This window comes from Talpa europaea (assembly GCF_964194135.1).
Source record: "Talpa europaea genome assembly, chromosome: 13".
In the NCBI taxonomy this organism is placed as follows: Eukaryota; Metazoa; Chordata; class Mammalia; order Eulipotyphla; family Talpidae; genus Talpa; species Talpa europaea.
In genome coordinates, this window is record NC_140080.1 from 42,028,283 (window position 1) to 42,039,272 (window position 10,990).

Here is a 10,990-nt window from a genome sequence, read left to right on the forward strand (position 1 = left end):
CTCTTAACCTTTTGGATTCCACCCCAGTTTTGGACATGCAGACAAAGTTACAATGTGAGCAGGAAGATGAATGGATTCTTGGTTAATGTGATGAGCTCTAGCTTGGTCAGTAACTTCTGTCAAGGGCTGGGAATAAAGGCTTCAAAGAGGAAAATGTCTGGATGTTGTGTTATCTAACCAGTGGATAATCAGATGCCCCCTTGTCACATTTGTTCACAGGCACTTGACATATATAAAAATGGCACCTTATTCTTACCTGGTCGTTCATTTCATGAGCGTCCACCACACCCCCTGGTACCTCCAGGGGTTGGCCTTAGCTGCTGGGAATACAGCAAGAAATCAGACAGGTGGACTAGGAGTCTGCCTTCCCAGAGCCCACAGTGTGGTGGGGGGAGATATATAAGTCAATATCCAATGTGTTAGGAGAGGGGACAGTAGTGCCCTGGAGTTGGGACTCAGCCCCGACTTAGACGTGGCTGCTAAGGAGGTCTGATGGGTAAATAGAGGTAGGTGAAGCAGGGGAGGGAAGGGCGCCTGCCAAGGCCCAGAGGTCAGAGCAAAACCTGGTCGTCAGGGAACTGCAGTGCTGTAGCACTGGCACGTAGGCTGTGGCTGGGATGTGGGTGCAGTGGGAGATGGTGCAGAGGTCAGCACACTAAGAAGCTTTGGGTTTGGTTCTGAGGGCAGAGGAGTGATACCCCCAAAGGTTTATTTTAGGGTGGTTCATCCTGGAATCTCCCTAAGCATCTGTCATGTTCTTCAGCTAATAAATGCTCAATACTTACTGCTCAGACAAACATCCTAGAGGGGTGGGGACACGGATGCCCTGCTTCCATGGAATCTCCCAGCTAGTTGGAGAAAAAGACTACAGTTACCTGAAACCACAAGGCAGGGTGCTGTCAGCCCCAGAGGGGTGCCATGGAGCAGGCTCATAGGTTTTCAGACAATGGGAACGGTGTGGGGGTAGTGATCAGGGAGGTTTCCTGGAAGAGGTGGAGGCAGGTGCTACACCTCATGGGATTAGTGGGACAGGGGAAAACCAAAGAGAAAGCAGCCTGGGGGCAGTCTGGCAATGTGAAATCGCAGGGCTCCTGATCTTAGAACACCTGGGTTAAGGCCTCCTTTGCCATCAGCAAGTGCAAGTACACTTCTCGTGGTTTCTGCAGATAAGGAAGTTAGATGGGGGTTCTCACCCTATCCTTTCCCTGCCAATCAACCCCCAAAGTATTCAATGTAGAGTTCGGGCTTATCTGAGTCCTGTGACTCCCTCCACCAGGATCTAACTTCCAGAGTGAGAGGAATCACCTTAGGCCCTGCTTTGGCAGAATGGACAATAGCCTAGGTCACATGGGTAAGAGTCAGCTTCCATTCCTAGCGAGGAGCTGGCATCCTGAACAATTCATTCACTGAACTTGCTCATCTGTTTTCTTATCGGTAATTTCTGAACTTACCTTTTCTATTTTGTCATCTGTAAAACAGGTGCAATTCCTGTTTTCATGGGGTAGGTGAGAGATTAAATGAAACAATTTGCATGAATGGCTTTCATCACATCCGGATGTCCCTGCTGTGCTGTGACAACCTGTGCGCGTGACCACCAGATGGCAGCAGGGCTCCACAACCGGCTGAGGGGAGCTGGGAGGCACCTGGGTTCTAACCTAAGGGCCAGAGGGACAGGCAGCTGGCGCAAATGAGTGAAAGACCAAGTGAAAGACATTAGGGAGTGGTGGGGCTGTGTTGGACTCGTGTGCACACTCATTCTAAAGGAGTTGGAAGCTATTTGGCTCTAACCAATAACGGTCACATCAGAATGGTGTCAGTCTGGCTTTTCAAGAGAAGCCAGGAACCAGGGTTTTCATTTATTTTTTTTTTATGTGAAACCTCCTGTGAGGAAACTGTGTGGATCGCAACAGGCCCCCTATTTTGCATCCTCTGCCTGAGTGTGGGTGGAGAATCTCCTCTGAAAAAAGATTAGTATCCTGTCTCTGTTTCCTGTGAGTTGCCTTCACGCATCCTCACTTCACTCATTGCTGCCTCAGACATTCATTTCCCTCCCTCAGGTCTCCCGGGAGTCCCATATCCTTTCCTGCTTTTGTTACTTACTAGATTATTTTGTTACTAGATTATTACTAGATTTTCTGACACCCCCCCCCCCATCGCCAGTGGGACACCCCATAGTACCTACTTCACAAGGGTCTTTTGAGAATTGTAAACAAGACACATAGAAAATCATTTAGCCCAGGCTCATCAATGCTGAATAAACACAGTTCTCATTATGAAGACTTTAGAAGGATGGCAGGACATTTGGAGAATGTGTGTGGGGCCCATCTCGCTTGTCTCAGGGATGGTCACCAGGCCGGGCCCCTCCCCTATGTCAATGAAACCCCTGGTCTCAGGTCCCGACTGGGGTTGGGCATAGCCTTTCCCTCAGAGTCACACTCTAAAGGCATTTCTGGGACTTTGCCTCCTCTGCCACCCCTGGTGCTTCAGGGCATGTCAGTTTCCCATCCAAGGCAATGCCCACGGGCTCAAACAACCCTGATTCTGCACCCCACTCCTTTCTCCAGCAACGGGGCTTTCCGCTGTCCTCTGTGGCAAATGTGCTAACGAGGTAGGTAACTGAGCAATCATCAGGCACACAGGTACTGCGGGGGAAGCAACTCTGGCATAGGCTCAGGGGTCTTTACCGACAGGAGCCGCGTCTCATGGTGTTTCCAGGGGCATCCAGAGCCGTTGGGGTTTAAAGTTCTTCGCTGGAGTGCAGCAGGTTTGGGAGCAAAGAGGAGGGACCTTGTCCTCGAGGATTCTGCCTTAGAGCGGGGCTTGGGAGCATCAGTTGCTGCTGGTCAGTTAATACCGGGGTCTCAGGCAGCCCCCAGTCTCCAGGACATTTTGAATTGGCTCTGGGTTCCCATCTGCCTCTCTGCCTCTCTGCATCCTTGGGTTTGGTTCATGGAAACCGAGCTTTCAAGAAACAGTGGCTGCAGGTTGGGACAGCGCCGAGGCACAGGAAGGGGCCGATCTTCTCTATGATCCGCTCCTACTGGAGGCCCTCCCTCAGGATCCCAGGTCCTGTTAGCCAGGCTGGCTCTGCTTCCCATTTCTGTCAGGTGGCTCCAGAGGCTGGATGCTGAAAGCGCCACCTCTTCCCCAAGTCCCTCTAGCCTAAGGAATAAGATGTCTTTTGTTGTTGTTAATCTCTGGGGCTCTTCTCCATCTACTTTCACCCGTGCAACCCCCTCCTTATATTCAATTCCTTTGTTCAAACTCTATAGAGTAATTCTCTTTCTGACGGGATAGTGGCTAATAGGCTGCTCAGGAAATGGGGGTGCAGGGAGGGACTGAGCAGTGGAACTGGGGGCTCCACCCTTCAGACTTCCCTGGGAGATACCTGTCCTCAAATGTTCCCTTGGCTTCCTGGCCACTGGCCTCCCCCCTCATCCCTGGGGAGTGTCCTGCGGTCATTTCCCTTCAGGGACGATTGGAACCATCACCAGGTCTGTCTCGTCCTCTCCACACCGAGTTCTTGGAAGTGTCTTGAGCTGCAGAAAGATCCGGGCTCAGTTGCTGTGAAAGTCGGTTGAGCCACCCCCGGTGCTGGTCCCATGAGGCTGTCCCACAGAGCCCAGAGCCGAGACGCAGAGAGACACACAGGCCACTGTGTGAGGGGAGGGCAGGGGGAGAAGATTAGTGTCTGACTCGGAGATTTCCCATCTCTGAAGTGGGGTAGGCCTTCTGGCCAGGAAGAAGCTGCTGGTTGTGCTTCTGGGGTCTTGGGGCACATCAGCAGACCCTCAGCCTGTAGAAAGACCAGCACACTCACCACCACTTCCAGTCCCTACCCCCAGGGCTGTTGGAGGGTGACCTGAGGAAATCTGCTCTACATGGTTAAGCCAGTGCCTGGCACATAGGACACGTTCAAGAGATGCAAGCTAAAAAAAAAAAAATAAAAAAAAAAATACAAATCTCAAGAGCAGCCACTGTGGACTTCATTCTGCAGACATTTCACAGCCCCAGCTGTGTGGCCGTTAGATTGAGCTCTAGGTCTCTTCCTTTTAGGCCGGGCCAGGGCTAGGGATGCAGGTTCAGCTGCCAGGGCTAGAAGAGGGTCAAGTCAGGTGACAGAGTTGGGAGGTTGGGAGGGCATAGTGATCCCAGGACACACTCCCCAGGGATGAGGGGGGAGGCCAGTGGCCAGAAAGCCAAGGGGACATTTGAGGACAGGTATCTCCCAGTGCCCAGGCAGAACAGAATCAAAGGTCAGGTCAAAAAGTGGAAAGAAGGGTCACAAACTTTGGATTGAGGCCCATTAAAGAAACAGAGATCATGGCAGGAGGCAAAATTGAGAACCAAGTACAGGGTTGGGGTCCAGCTTTTGGCACAGGGACTAATTATTGATCCCTGGGTCCAACCTACAGCTGCTTGAAGCCCATCCATGGGAGGAAGGACAGGGCTGGCTCTAGGGAGCAAGGTGTGCGGGACCTGGGAGAGGGTCTGGAATGAAGCAGCAGCGGTGGCAGTGATCATGAACCCAGAACTCATTGTGTAGTGCCCAGATTCAAAATCCTGACCCCATGCTTATCAGCAATGTAACCTCCTCCTCCTTTTTTTGGGGGGTAACCTGCTTGAACATCTTAAGTCATCTCCCTAAAAGCTTACTTTCCTCTTTGTGTGTAAGCCAGGCAATAGTCCTCCCTCAAAGGGTTGTTGGGATGTCAAAAAGGAAAAGGCATTTGTCACTGTACCTGGGATGCATGAGGTGCTTACCAAACAATTGAGCACACAAGCCAGTTCTGCTGTCTCCTACCCCCTCTTGATATTCCTTGCCATCCCTTGAAAGGCAGAGGCCCCTCATGCCCAAGTTCTCTCTTCTCTGGGCTAACACCCCCATGTCTTCAACCTCTCCTCTAATGGCTGTGTTCCTGACCCTTCACCACTGCAGAATCTGAAAAATACCTTCTTGCCGCATGAGCGCTCTCAAAACTGAAAGCAAGTGGATGTCTCAAGAGGCCAAAGGTTGTTTTCCTGGGAACAGATTGTGACCTCGACCTCAGATACTCTCTGGTGATTAGAGCCAGCCATCTTGAATTACTTCAGTCTCTCAAGAAGCTTCCCTTTCTGCCTGCGGCTCCCTGGAGGTAGCCTTGCCAATGTGGCTGCTGTTTGTGAGACCATATTTCCACATTTTTTTAATTTAAAATTTCTAAATTTTTTTTTTAAAGATTTGTTTATTTATGCACATAAGAACTGGGGTGTAAGCCAGAGGTGCGGGGAGAGGGACGATGAGAGGATTCACCAGAGAGTAGGGAGCAGAACAGGCAGATCTACTGAAATACACTGCTGAGGGGAGGAGCCGGTGAGGCAGGAGAGGTCTGCTGCGCCATGTGGGTTGCTCCCTGGCCAGCTGGGGGATTGGACTCGTGCTTCAGTGGCTGGTGATAGCTTGGTAGCACTGTTTTTAACCCCTGCACCACCAGGGAGGCCCAAATTTCTAAATGTTTTTATCTCAATTCTTTTTCACCCCCCCGATAATTCAGAATGGCAACCACAAAATAAAAGCACAAACACAAGACACACACACACAAATTTCAACATCCATCCTCCACTTGGAAAATCCATCCTTCAGCCTGACTTGGAAAATTTCAGCTACCAACCCCAATCATTTGGTCCAGATTTATTTTCTGTAGTTCGTATTGTGAAAACAATGAATTTTTGGTTTCTTTTAATGTATGGGCAGCATTATTTTAATAATATGGGATTTGAAATATATCAATTCACCCACCCAAGGATCTGTCATGCTCCTTCGCATCCTGTAAGGCACAGGGCCAGCCAACAAGTACTTCATTGCAACTGCCACCCCAAAGTCACTCTTCCTGCAATCTCTCTCCCTCAGTTGTTCATACTCAAAATTTGGGAGTTGCCCCAAATCCTCTTTCCTCTCCATCCTTCACATTCAATCCTTCAGCAAAGCCTGTCAACTGGACCTCCAAACCTCAAATCAGTGCGCTTCTCCTCTTCTCTACACCTGCATTCCAGGTGAAGCCGCGCCATCTCTCACCTGGACTTCTGCAGGATCCAGCTCAGGTCTCCGGGTCTCCACCCTTGTCCTTCACTTCACCTTCAGCCCACGCTTCATAGATCCTTCTGAATGAGTCTTCAGAAATGTAAGTTAGAAAATGTCACGCTTCAAATAAAACAAAACCCCAACTCTGACCTAAAAAGCCCTGTATGATAGGCCTCTGCTCCAGTTCTTCCCTACCCTTCTCTGGGAAGTGCTCATCCCCACTTGCCCATGGCCAACTTCTGGCCTGGCAGGGCAGCTGCTCCATCTGGGTGGTTGCCAACCCACCCCACCCTGACCCTCCAGTCCCAGCCACTCACCCTGCCTCACTTTCATTATAGACAGTACCACTCTTAATTTCTGGTATGTTACCTGATTCCTCATTAGAAATTAAGTTTCTCAAGGGCAGAGATTTTATTCATCTTTTTCAACCCAAAATCAAATAAATGTTAGTCTGTCCCAAATGGATCTTAAACTAAAAATTATTTGTGGTTTATCTGAAATTCAAATTTAACTAGGTGCCTGTATTTTAACTGGCAACCCCTACTCGAGGTCCATGCAGCCACATTTCTGGGACAAGGGCTCAAGAGAATGGAGCTGGCATGTGAAGAGGAGAGAAGAGAGACAATGAGATGCGGGGCGGGGAGTGGGGAAGCGAGCAGGAAGGGGACGAAGAGATACAAGATTCCGGCTATAAAATAAGTCAAGGAGTTGGACACCGGAAAGCCCAATGACTTGGGTCAATCATATGGAATTTTGTGTTTGGAAGCTACTAAGAATGCATTTTGAAAATCCACTTCACAAGAAAAATTGTAGCTTTTTATAGGAATGGACTTACTGGGGTGATCACCTGCAGTGTGTACAAACATAGAATCATGTCATATACCCGACACTGATATAACCTGTGTCAATTATACCTCAATTAAGACAAAAGGGCCAGAGGGCCTCCCCGGTGGCGCAGGCGGTTGAGCGCAGCACTGTGAAGCTGTCCGCAGCCTCTGCAGGTGCGGGTTCGATCCCGGCCGGCCAGCGAGAATCCCACATGGCGCGGCTGACCTCTCCTGTCTCTCCCGCTGCTTCCCTCAGCAGGGTATTTCTTCAGTCTGCCTGTCCTGTTCCCCGCTCTGTCTCTGGTGAATCATCTCACCCTCCTGTGCATCTGGCCTGTACCCTGGTTCTTGTATAAAAATAAATAAATCTTTTTTTAAAAAAAGACAAAAGGGCCAGAGAGGTCAAGATCACAGCAGACAGGGAACGAGGGAGTTGTAGGTATCACTTCCTAATAGTGTTCAAGTTCGGCAGTTCAGTGGTCCAAGGTCAAGGTCAGTTCCACCCTGTCCTTTCCATAGTTTGGTTGTTTACAGGCACCAGTGGAGACTCCTTTGGCTTCACGGTGATCACCTGCATTTCCTGAGCACACTTGTGGCCAACACCAGGCCAAGAGCTTTGGATGTACTGTCATTTCTGCCAGCATCTCACAAGGATTCTCTGAGGGCGTGACTGTCATTCAATTCCAAGAAGAAGAAAAAGGAACAGAGAATGAAACACATGCTCAAGGCCACATGGACTCTAAGCAGCAGACTGGGATTCCGGCCCAGACAGTCAGATGTGTCACCGTCACTCATGGCCAGGGAAGTCCTGAGTTGCACCTGGGGGGCAGATACTGAGGACTCTGGGCTGTAGATCCCCGAGAGTCAGCTTAGTGTCCTCCAAGGGCTCGGCAGTCAGATGAAGCAAGATGGGGTCCGGCTTCTCCCTCTCTGGCATGACTGTGGAAAAGTCCTTCTCTTTCTCTGAGCTACTGTTTGTGTAAAGTGAAGCTGAAATAATGCAGCTCCCTCTAGGGTGGACCTGGGGTTTAGTTAATTGATTGATGAAATGATTGCACACACACAAAGCAGGCAGCCCAGACAAGCACTTAAGTTTTTATAGGCATTTTTATTATTTTCTGCTCATCTCTGAAGCCCAGCCCGGGGATCTGGCACAAAGCAGTCTTAGGTGCCTGGATGGACGGCAATATGCCTGGGGAACATCAGTGAGCAGCTAGTAGCACTGCGTGCCCGTATGAAGCACCTTACACACATCTCAGTCAGTCTCACCACAGCTCAGCCACGGCTAGACCATTACCCCTTTCCACACTTGAGAAAACTGAGGGTCCAAGATGGCAAGTGACTGGAATGGCTACAGAGAGCGGTGCAGAGGCAGGTTCTCCGGCCTGGCTGATGAGGAAAGGAGACTGAGACTGCGGTGGTTTGCTTTAACAAAGACAGGAAGCAGAGGGTGGAAACTGAGCTAGTCTTCTAATGAGTGAGCTTGGAATTCTTCCCATTTTCTTTTCAAGCCCTTTCATGTCCCTTACCGATGCCCTGCATGCGTGCCTTTTCATGACTTACCTCTCAAGAGGGCATAGTCCCATTTTCTGAAGGTGCAGGGACTTGCCAAGAGCCACAGAGGGATTAACAAGAGGGTAAGTTCTGAACCCCACTTCATCTGACCCCTGTTCAGTCTCTGTCCCCTGTAACTGTAACTGACTCTCTGACCTACAGAGAACCCAACAGAGTATGACATCCCTCACTTGTCCCCAAAGCACCCATTTTTTGCCCTCTCCGCTGCCAGTGAGCATGCCAGGTTGGGGTCCCCGAGCATGCATTCACCTGCAATCCCACAAGTCTCCTGCACCCTGATCCACCTTTCCTTTTCTTGGTTACCACCTGGGTCACCTTTCAAAAACACAGATCTGATTGCAGGGCTTAGAGGTCCTTCCATGATTCCTGTTAATCCCTCTCCTTTAACTCTGTGGTCTCTCTGGCTTCCTTTGCACCCACTTTTTCATCTGGGTAGTACCCCCTCCTTTCCTCAAGTCAGCCTTCAGGTCCTGGTGACACAGTGACATGTTGCTTCCTCCAGGAAGCCTTCTTGGTTTGGTTCAGGGGCTTTTCCTATGTGTGCCTCTTCTCAGGTCCATCTCCCTCTCTGTTAAAATTGCCTTTTCCCTTGAGGGTCTCCCCCCCAGAGGCAGCTCCAAGAGACAGGGGCTGTGTCTGACTATCCACGCTGCATCCCCAGAGCCTGCCATGGTGTCTGGCACACATGGAGGTGTTACGTGAAAAGCTGGTGAATGATTGAGGGTTGCCTAAGGACATCCTGTTTGATTACAGTGAGCAACAAGCTCAGTTTGTTGGTACGCAGTAAGCTCCCGTCCATATCTGTTGAATGTACGATGGATGAATACATGAATAAATAACATGGCTCAAGCCCCCTCCCTCCCCGAATTTGCTCACTTCTCTGCTTTGCGGGCCTCTCAGCTGTAGTGATCTCCTGCAGAATAAAAGGGATCCCAATTCCTTGTTTAAATGCTGGAGGCTATGAGTAGAAAAACTAGTGCTCCTTCAACCAAAAGCATTTCAGGTGACAGAGGCCTTTCTTGTTGGGGAGGGAGGGAGGGAGCAAGGATGCCTCACCCCATTTCAGGCTGGCCTCAATTGGCCCCAAACTGACTAATAAAGTGTGAAATTGACTTCATCCTCTGCGCAGCCTCCCGGCCAGTGTGTCCCTGTAGCACTCCCTCTGCTACAACCGATGTGGTGCCGTGCGATCCCCTCTGTCACTGCAGACAGGCGGGTCATCAGCGCCCACGCAACCCATGCAGCCCCAGGCTGGCTCTCTGCAGAGCTGGCTAAGCTGGTTGGCTTGGGGCCAGGACGGGCTTTCAAAGCCAGAAGCATCTAATGTGGCGTGTCTGGCGCACCTTCTAGCCAGCCGCTGCCCCCTCCTGTCCCCATGTTCTCCTTGGGCACTGGCTTCCACAGCAGAGGTGGGGGCAGGAGGGGGGATAACATTAAGTGAGACCTTTGAGACTCCCCCCGCCCTGCCCTGCTCATGGCACCAAATGCAGAGACAAAGAATCGGGACAAAGGACCTCAGAGCAACGAAATCGGGGAGTTCAGAGGAGCCCTGGAGTGTCTCAGGGGCTGCTTGGGAAATGAGGGAGGACCCCAAAACCATCCTTCCATTACAATGGAGGCATGTTTGGATATATTTTGTTTATTGGCTTCTGCTTAAGATTTCCTAGGAAGAAAGGGATTCTAGGGCTCTAACAAACCCTAAGATTGGTGCCCTATCCAGCAGCCATCCCCAGACCTGCCCGTGTATCAGAATCAATGGGCAAGAAATGCAGATCCAAGCCCAGGAGTGTGCTCATCTGTTCAACACCGATTTCCTCTTCCCCTTAGTACCGTCCCACTGTTACCTTAGCAAGTCGTTCCTGCCCCACATGGAACCCCCGGTGGTTTGGGTGGAGACCCCCAGCTTGTTCATGGGCCAGCCTGTTTCCCAAGGCTGGCCGGTCACTGACAGAGTGGTCAGTCCAGGGTCAGAGCTGGGCTGAAATGGCAGCCCCAAGACTTGCTCAGAGCTGCAGGGGAGGGGATGCTTTCTTTTCTTGAGGTTTGGGGCTGGCAGCTAGAAGCTTGGAACTGCTAGCGAAGAATGAAGACCACACAGACAAAGCATGACAAAGAATGAAGGAGGAGGGAGGGAGGGAGGGAGAGAGGAGGGGGGGGGAGAGAGAGAGAGAGAGAGAACCCCCACATGACATGTTAACAGGATGTGCATCCAACCAGGCCTGAATTTTACACCCCTGGCTATTCAGAAACCCAGGCCAATAAATTGTTCTTTTTTTTTTTTTTCATTTTTGCTTTAGCTAGTTTGAGTTGGGGTCTTGCTACTGGCAGCTGAGAGAGTACTGACTAATATGTACTCCCATTTCAGGCCCAGTGAGCGTGATCCCCATGGATGGAGTCCAGGAATCTGGATGGTTCCAAAAGTTTCTATGAAAATTCTGATAAAAAGTCACTTTCTGTGCCTCCCTGGTGGTGCAAGGGATTAAGCACAGTGCTGTGAAGCTATCTGCAGCCTCTGCAGTATGAGTTT